The 9,083-nt window shown below is 37.0% G+C and overlaps 1 long non-coding RNA gene across 1 annotated transcript; it reads left to right on the forward strand.

Annotated features, from left to right (window-relative positions):
• Positions 1 to 1,835: 1,835 nt before the first annotated feature.
• Positions 1,836 to 8,878, forward strand: LOC144636577 (uncharacterized). Its single transcript, XR_013567531.1, has 3 exons — positions 1,836 to 2,495; positions 6,876 to 6,923; positions 7,995 to 8,878. It is a non-coding gene; the product is annotated as an uncharacterized LOC144636577 (long non-coding RNA).
• The last annotated feature ends 205 nt before the right edge of the window (positions 8,879 to 9,083 follow it).

Raw genomic sequence — 9,083 nt, forward strand, 5'->3', positions numbered from 1 at the left:
ACGTAGCGAATTAACATATTTAGATTTATAGCTTTGAACTTCGAATCTGATGGTCTTTAGAAGCGACAAAACCTCAGTAACCCGCAATATTTGCAATATTGCAGGGCCGTAACCGGGCATTTACCGTAGACGAGACAAGATCTTAGGGGCTTGGGGGCATGCCCTCCAGAAACATTTATATTAAAAAGCTCTAAACACTTTCAGAGACATTTTTCATGAGGTATTTACTGAGAAAAGTCAATTTTGTTCAACTGGGGAATATTTTGCCTCTTGCTTGTTATGGTCCTTTCTCAGCCGATATATAAGTTCAGGAGTTGATTCACGAGGAACATAAACTCGGTGTTGTCTATTGTGCCATGATGTAAGCGAACTAAAGATATATCACGTTTCAAACTTTATATTTGATGATCTCAATCCGTTCCAGCGACTTTTGAAATCGAAATATTTGTTTCCTGTCATGGTACAAAAGAAGTTCTGACTTATCATCTGGTTATATAATCATTTAATTGACCATTTGCATTATGACGTAAATGCGCAAAGACTTCTGGTAGTTGTAGTTAAGTTTGCGGGAAATTTTAAATCGTCATCAAGCTCGCTTGCCCAAGAAAATCGTGATGGAGGTAAAGAAAATTACTCTCACCGAAGAAGACGTCCCTGTGGCTTCATTTAAATGAGCTTTATGGTGAATAAAGGCTTTTATGTGTTGGTCGCAAGGTGTTTCCGTAATTAAAAAGTATATTAGATTAGGGTTAATTTAGTAATTTTAGGTTTCCGTTTGAAGAAATACATTATTCTATTATAGTTAACTTAACTATTGGAGGTTTCCTAGCCATTTCCCTTACGTCACAACTCATGGAGTTCAGGGACAGATAAAAGCTTTTCTATCTAGTAAACAGGCTCACACTACAGTTTGAGCTCCAAGCAAACAAGATCACCAGAAACAAGTTTCTTCGTCCCACCGCCATCCCCTGGCACCTCCTTAATTTGTATCTTAAACACTATTTTATAAGCTGTCTGCGTTTGGCGCATCTTCGTGCACCTCACGCACTTTAGATTGATAATTAATTTCCAGGCCAGCTATATATAGCAAATCAATAAACGCGGCCACTTCCGTGGCCAACATTTACCCAACACTTGTCGCACATATTCTTGTAGTTCCTTGGCTTACCACTTGAGAAAATGCCGATCAAAAACATAAAGGGCAAAAAGCAACCTCTCAGTATTAAAACAAGTCCGTTAAAATGGAAAAAAAGTTATCCAAGAAATTGTATATTTGCTGGGTCGCGTTTTGCAGTGAAGTTTCAACGAGTGTTTCCTCCAGTCGAGTATCAGTCGCGCGGTTATTTAATTAAATTCCTAAAACTTTTGCTTGCCAGGTATTTTCAAATAATATACGAAGGCGCAATATTTTACCCTTTTTTAACATGGGGGAGTACAGTACATGATGTCTACACTCGTAAAAATCTTGGAGACTCACCTTTCGAATCGCAAGAGTAATCGTTCATCAACAAGATTATGGAAATAAAATTCTATTTGCTCGCACGGCCCTCGCTAAGCTTGAAAATCTTTTATGATTGACTCTTCTTGATTCATCGATGAAGCTCGTTTGAACGAGGAAAATTATTTGACTCGTTTCTCTGTCTCACTGTAAAAATAAATTAAACAACCGTCCCGCCGAGCAATCATAATTTATGGTAAATTTTCTAAACTTTTCAGTGAAGAATTTTAAAATTCACTTGCGATCGATGGAAGCAATTGTTTGTTGAACGTCTGAAAATAGATGATGAACAAAGTCAATGGCTTGCCTTGCTTTCACTTGATTCCATACAAATTTAGTTATAGCGGAGCTCCACGCGCCGAAGGCGCGTAGCGTAGCTCCATTGGTAACATGCGGGTACAAGGGAACAGACAGGGCAAATGGTATCCTATCGAACCGAGAAATTTTGGTTGTCGCGTACGTACGTCCGTCCGTACGCACGGATTAGGCCTGGGAACGAGCTAGGCTCCGGTGGCAACCCGCGTCTTTTGGCGGGAAAAATCATTACTATCAAGGCCTTAGCAAAAAAGTTTTTTAAAAACGATTTCTACTCAGCTAAGCTTTATATAGTAGGAAGTTTTAAACGCGAGGAAAAAAAAATCATTCTTAGCTCTTGTTGACAATGTTAGAATTACATGAAGGGGAGACTAACTTGAGGAAGTCCGCTGTGTGAAAAGTCAGGAAACAATCTCACAGCATGCCGATTTACCAAGCGTACGCATGAGTTCACTACTAAGCATGAAGACTCCTCGATTGAAAAGCACACGAAGAACTCAGTTTTAAAGACAGTTTATTACAGATACATTATTTCTGGATATATTCCTCGTTTCACCCGCGATGACAACCATAGTTAGTAGAGGAGTAAAGATTGTGGCCGATCGAAATGGAAAATCTTCCAAGCTTCTTGGTGAGTTTGAAGCAAAGACGGTCAAAGACAACATTCCTTTACGAAAACAAGGTGAGCTATTGATGTTCATTTTTTTAACAGATTAGAAAAGTCTTTGGTATTTAGATTAACCAGCATTCAACCTAATACACTGTACATCATTTTTAAACGAAGCTGGGTTCTAGCTCTCAGTCGTGTACCGGTATGTCAAACAAGGACATAGACTTAATGAACTGAAATTCGTTTTGTCTTAAACACGAGTTGTATTCAAAGCATACCTTACTTCTGGTTTTTCCTATCCGCGTTAATTTGTTTATTCTGTAGTTAAATCACCGAAGTAGGAAGAACACACCACTTTTAAACGTTGGAAAGAGTACAGAACAAGTAGAGAACAAAATTTACATGAAAATTTGTAAGAACGTGGTGGAGTCAGATGCAATACAGTATGGGGCCCAGTTCTCGGCCACTATAGACGTAAACTAGTATTTCTTTTCTCAGAATAACCAAAGAAACTTGAAATTTCTCCCAGAGCTTTCTACATTATTCAGCTTTTTGGTGTAAAGCTATCGACCGGTTAATAATTAATTATCCCGAACAATAATAAAAATAAAATCTCCTTTTGTGGGGCCGGGCCCAGTTCTCGGCCACCAAAAAGCTTATGCGTAATTTCCGTATAAAAAGGCTCAATTAATTTTCACAGTCATAAAATCACTCTGTAAACTTATTTATGGGGCGACCCTAAAACGCGGAACGACGGAATGGCAGAATGGCGGAACGGCGGAAAATAACCCCAAATCCTAAAAGACGGAATGGCGGAAAATTACTGCAAACCCTAAACGACGGAATGACGGAAAATGACTGCAAATCCTAAACGACGGAATAGCGAACAGTTACCCCAAAAATACAAAATACAAAATAGCAAAAAAAGAATAAAAATAGAGGAATAAAAATAAACTTAACATCTTCATGTATGTGTTAATCGTCAAGTGGAATTTTAAACTCGCTCACCCCAACGATCTGATTCTTTACTCGAAATCTCAGCTGCTTTGCACAATAAAAAATAACATCACAAATACTGGTTTGTGATTTTTGTTTTATTAAAAAGCGTGCGGAAATCTCAGTTAGCTACTCCGCTTGTACGAAGACTTAATTACAATAATAATCATAAATAGAAGCTAACATTAACAGAATGAGTTTTTTGTAAAACAGAAACTAGAAAAAACGAATATCGAGACGAGCTGTCCATATCAGCATTGTTCGTATAAGGTCTTGTGACCTATGCGCTAAGACCAATGTCTTGTTTTCTAATATTTACAAAATCATAAAAGAAATAAATCAAGTTACCGAGTCTAGTAACAGATTTCAAAGTTTTTTTCAGATTTCAGTGTTCGCACCAAATTAAAGCCCCCACGGGAATTATAATCATTTGTGAGTGGGCCGCTTTTTTTTTTTTTTTTCGCTCATTTAGAGAAAAAAAATGGCGTATAAAAATAAGTGTACAAGGGTACACTTCAAAAAAAGAGAACCAAGTTTCTTTATCACGACCTTCTCCCCCTTCGCTTTTGCCACAAAAACCAATCCAAAGGAGCCACGGCCGATTGTCTCCTCCTTGTCTTGTAGAAGACCCCAGTCAAACAGTGTTAGGCCCGTATAATCTTCGATAGAAGGTTTTTCGAAATTTACCCTCCCATTAAGGGAGGGCAATTTAAAAGCCATACAATCTAACAATTACGATGAGACAAGATATATTCGGGTTCAATATCGACTTCAAAAATAAATCTGCACGTGACGCGAGTGTAATTGCTCCCGGGAATTGCTGTGTTAGCCGTCGGGTCAATTATCTTTGGTAAAACGTGTTAATGTGAGTTAATGATAGTACTTCCGTTCTCACGCGACAACTGCAAATACTTGAAATACCGAAAATACTTGTGGCTTGAGACATTGACAAGCTGCAAAGCAGCTGAGATTTCGAGTAAAGAATCAGATTGTTGGGCGAGTTCAAAATTCCACTTAACGATTAACACATACATGAAGATGTTAAGTTTATTTTTATTCCTCTTTATTATTATTTTTTTTTTTATTATTATTATTATTATTATTATTATTCTTTTTTTGCTATTTTGCATTTTGTATTTTGTATTTTTTTGTATTTTGTTATTCCGCCTTTTAGGGTTTGCGGTGATTTTCCGCCATTCCGTCGTTTAGGATTTGGGGTAGTATTCCGTCATTCCGTCTTTTAGGGTTTGCAGTAATTTTCCGCCATTCCGTCTTTTAGGATTTGGGGTTATTTTCCGCCGTTCCATCATTCCGTCGTTCCGCGTTTTAGGGTCACCCTATTTATGTTATATCGATCGCAAAATATTTTTATGAGGCTTTTTGCAGGTTCTTGCAAAACCGCAGAATTGTGTTGTGTGACCAATGCATTTAGATGGTTTACTTTGCAGTGGAAGGGTCTTGAAAGAGTTAGGTGTTGTAGAAATAATAAACAAGACAAGAGTTAGCTCAAAACTTAGAGATTTAATTGAACTTTATTTTTAAAAACATTTCTTTCTTTTATTCTGGCTGCAGTAGATGAAATTATATTAAAAACCAAGCGCTAAGCTGTGATAGCGAGCAGGGTGGCCGAGAACTGGCAAATACGCAAAAGTCGCACGGAAAAATTCCGAAGTAAATTAAGACCAACAAAATACAAAGAATCAACGAAAAGTTAACTTAAGCAGAAAGCTGAATTATTTTACGTTTCACATGCAAAAAAATTAGCTCTTTTGGTTGGGGCTTTCGGATAAAATACGAATTTAACTGCATCCAAGAATTTCAAGGAGCCGTAAACAAACAAGATTTCGGGAAAACAAATTAACCTACCTCCGCGTAAACTCGACGTGTGAGCTTTCTATAGCGTGTTGAAGGATCAAACTAACGATACTTAGAGCACAAGAATCAGTCTATCGCAAATGTAAATCTATCGCTGGATGTAAATAACTTTTTGTTTTAATTCAACTGAGGCGTGAAAAAACGCGTTGAACACAAAGTGGCCGAGAACTGGACCCGGCCGAGAACTGGGCCCCATACTGTATAGGGGACATTGCTAGCTGAGAGTCTTAGCGAAATATAGTTTCTCCATGACCTCTGTTATTTTTCACTGAGAACTTTGCGTAGTCTTCCTTATTTTAGTTTTTATATTTTTATCATATGAATGTTATGAGTGAAAACGTTTTGTGAAAGTTTTGTATTTCTTATCTGATTTTACAGCCTTTCTCAGAATAAATAAATTAGTTTTTTCATATTTTTATAACTTACCGTATTTAATCAATTAAACGCCTCCCTCGAATGAGCGCTACATATTAGAACAGAAATATTAATAAACGTCGCCCTCAAATAAACGCTGCATCATGATGATGCAGCATTCATTCGAATAACAGACTCGGAAAGCAAATGCAGTAATAATCAAGCTTGAGCAGGCCAAAAAAAATATTTTTCTTGATTGTAACAAGGTTTTAAGGTATTAAAATTAACTTTTCAGGCATGCACTAAAACATGTTTCTGTTTTTTTTTTTAATTTAAATGTTCAGTTACCATACTATTGTTTACAAGAAATAAATTGAATTTTAAATGAACGCCGCCCTCGTATAAACGCTTTCCTCTAATAAACGCCGCACTCGAATCACGAAAAATTAAATAAACGCCGTGGCGTTTAATCGAATAAATATGGTACATAAAAGAATATAGCACAGATTCTAAAATGTTATGCGAAAGATCATGAAATTTTCTTAAGTTATAACAACCAAGCTGATCCTGAAGTTATAATGTAGGATAAGGGCTTGGAAAAAAATAAATTCCAGATTGCCCTGTGGTTAACAAGCAGCTCTCAAATTTTGCTTGCCTAGGACTGTGCATGATTATGTTTCTTAGTAAACTTGTGACTGTATAATTTACATGTAGACGACTTGCCTGGGCCTTTTAACCTAAATTACGCAAACAGGCACGAAAAATTAATTGCTTGACAGAAAAATCTACTTGCCCCAGATAATCAGAGGGTACTTTTTTAGCCCTGTGGCTATGAGCATTGCTTTCTGGAAGGTTGCACATGACTCGTACAATTCTTTAAGCCTTTCAAAGTTTTCCAACTTAAAGCAGTGACTAAATCAAATATTTTTGCCAATTTTTTTTCTACAAGAGAAGTAGGATTAGTTTTTGATCGTGAAAAAAATAAGTTAAAAATGGGCCTGTCTGCGATGACTCGAGGATTATATAATTAAAAGTAAATAATACATACATGTATTATTTATTTACATGTACAACAAGTTTTTTGAGGTCAATTTCAGTGAGAAGTTATCATTTATTTTGGTAAATCTGTTGTCTTTCTAAAACTTGCTGTTAGGATTTCCATACTTTTTGCCAGGATGCAAGTTAAGAATTTTACAGGTTTTTGATATGTATAAATTTTGTTTTCAGTGCAGGGAAAACAGTCAAGGGGTGCAGTTAGTGAAATTGGTGATGCAGGTAATCATTACATAAGTGTCAGCTTATACCTTTCTTTAGCTAGATATTAAAGAAGCTCCATGACACATTAGTGCATGAAACTTGTTTTTCAAGTGTAAAACTTTTGGGTGTGAAAAATGGTATGCGTTTTAACCCCTTGGTAAGTTTACATTGTATATTTCCCTAAAATCCTCGTTCAATTGAGGAATTTAATATACACAATTTATATGTAACAGCACATGTACATAAAATGTTTTTATTGTTCAAGTAAAATGTTTTCGTTGTTCATACAATGCACCCCTCCCCCACCGTGGAGGAGGGGTATGAGGGCAAAGAACCAACAAGATCTGCTACCTGACCCGACAAAATACCGGAATACTTGTAATGATTTTGTGGGAGAAGTGCAAATTGACCTGTTGTGTTTGAATTCCTTTTGTTAATACCTTAATTAAACCTTAATAGCTAATAAGCTCAAGCCCTAACTTAACATAAATTGTCTTGTTGTGGTACCAGGCAAATGTAGAAATAGAACTTAAACTCAGCTGAAATTTTACGTGAACACAAAGACTTAGTAAAATTTTAGAGCTGTTTAGGCCAGAAAAGCCAGCTGGGCTTGTTGATGAACCGGCTAAGTGTTTTCTTAGCTACATCCCTGATAAAAGTTTTAGGGAGAATATGTAAGCTTTCCTGGACTTAATCACAGTACTTTCAACAGCACCTGTCAGAGATAAATAATTATAAGAGTCTCAAAAGACACATCATTTTGTAGGGAACTCTTGAATTAAGCCGGTGTTTCACACCCCAAAACATTCATCAAAGCCTCGCCATGTGCCGGGTCTTTTTGATAGCACTATTAGTGTCTTCAGTAGGTAAAAAAAGGTTTTGCTGACACACTCACTCTGAAAGGACTTTTTGGTTCTAAACATACATGTATCCCCCAACACATTCCCTGGCCCATGCAAAAATTGGAAAAATAACTCTCTTTTTTATGTATCTGTATAATGTTCTGAATAAATTCAATTAAAATTATAAATATTCATTTGATGTCAATGATCATCAACAAAATGGTATCTGTTATTTTCCCTTTTTCAGGGTTAACACGAGTAGCAGAATTTCCACAGAGAGTTGCAGACACGGAGAGAGAGAGAGATAAATGAACAATCAGAATATATTATTTCTTCATTGCATGTACAACTAATACTTATGTACTCTGTGTGAAATACAATTTATGTGGTCAGGTGTAATTTTAAAGTTAATGAAATAGAGCCAGATAAGGCTCATCCATGTACGTATTTCTTAAGGGATCTCTGACAACACAATATAAAAATCATCCGGCTACCCAAACATTTGTGGGAGGTTTGGTGACCTAATGGTTATTGTGCTGGACTCCGGATCGAGCGGTCCGGGTTCGAGACCTGGCCCGGGCACTACGTTGCGTTCTTAGGCAAGACACTTTACTCTCATAGTTCTTCTCTTCACCCAGGTGTATAAATGGGTACCGGCTTATTTACTGCTGGGGGAGGGGGGGGGGGGGGGGGGTTAACCCTGCGATGGACTAGCATCCCATCCAGGGGGAGTAGAAATACTCCTAGCCGCTTAATAATGCTGCAGAAACCTGGTTACGCTCCAGCCTGATGAGCCACTTGGCTCAACAGCAGGCTTTACCTACCCAAACATTTAATTCCCAGTGCCCACACTGTGAAGAACAGTAATCATGATAATGAGATACAAAGTTCATCAATCTCTAAATTAATCTCACATGTTGCAATACAATAATAACTGATAAAATATATGTTGTTCATAGGCAAATTTTTACTTCACCAAAACCGAACTCAGTCATTAAATAATAAAACATTAAACACAGCTGTTTTGTTTTGTGGGTGTGTCTCACAGATTAGTTATTTGTTGTTATTTATAGTATCGGGAAATAATACTGTCACTGTTCCAATAGGGCCCCCGTTTGAGGGGGGGGGGGGGGTGGGACAAGCTACATGCAAAACTTTCCAGTTGTATGCTATGTACAGCTATAACATACCAGTTATGGTGGGTGTATGGATATTTTCTAGAGCAACGCTTTCTTTGTTCTAGTTTCTCTTTGAGAGTTTATATATCTTTGGGAGGTTATGCACAAACTGCTAGATGATCATCCTCTTTTGATTGATCAACTATTTTTACTTTTAT

Source organism: Oculina patagonica, chromosome 13 (genome assembly GCF_052425735.1).
Source record: "Oculina patagonica isolate OP01 chromosome 13, crgOcupat, whole genome shotgun sequence".
In the NCBI taxonomy this organism is placed as follows: Eukaryota; Metazoa; Cnidaria; class Anthozoa; order Scleractinia; family Oculinidae; genus Oculina; species Oculina patagonica.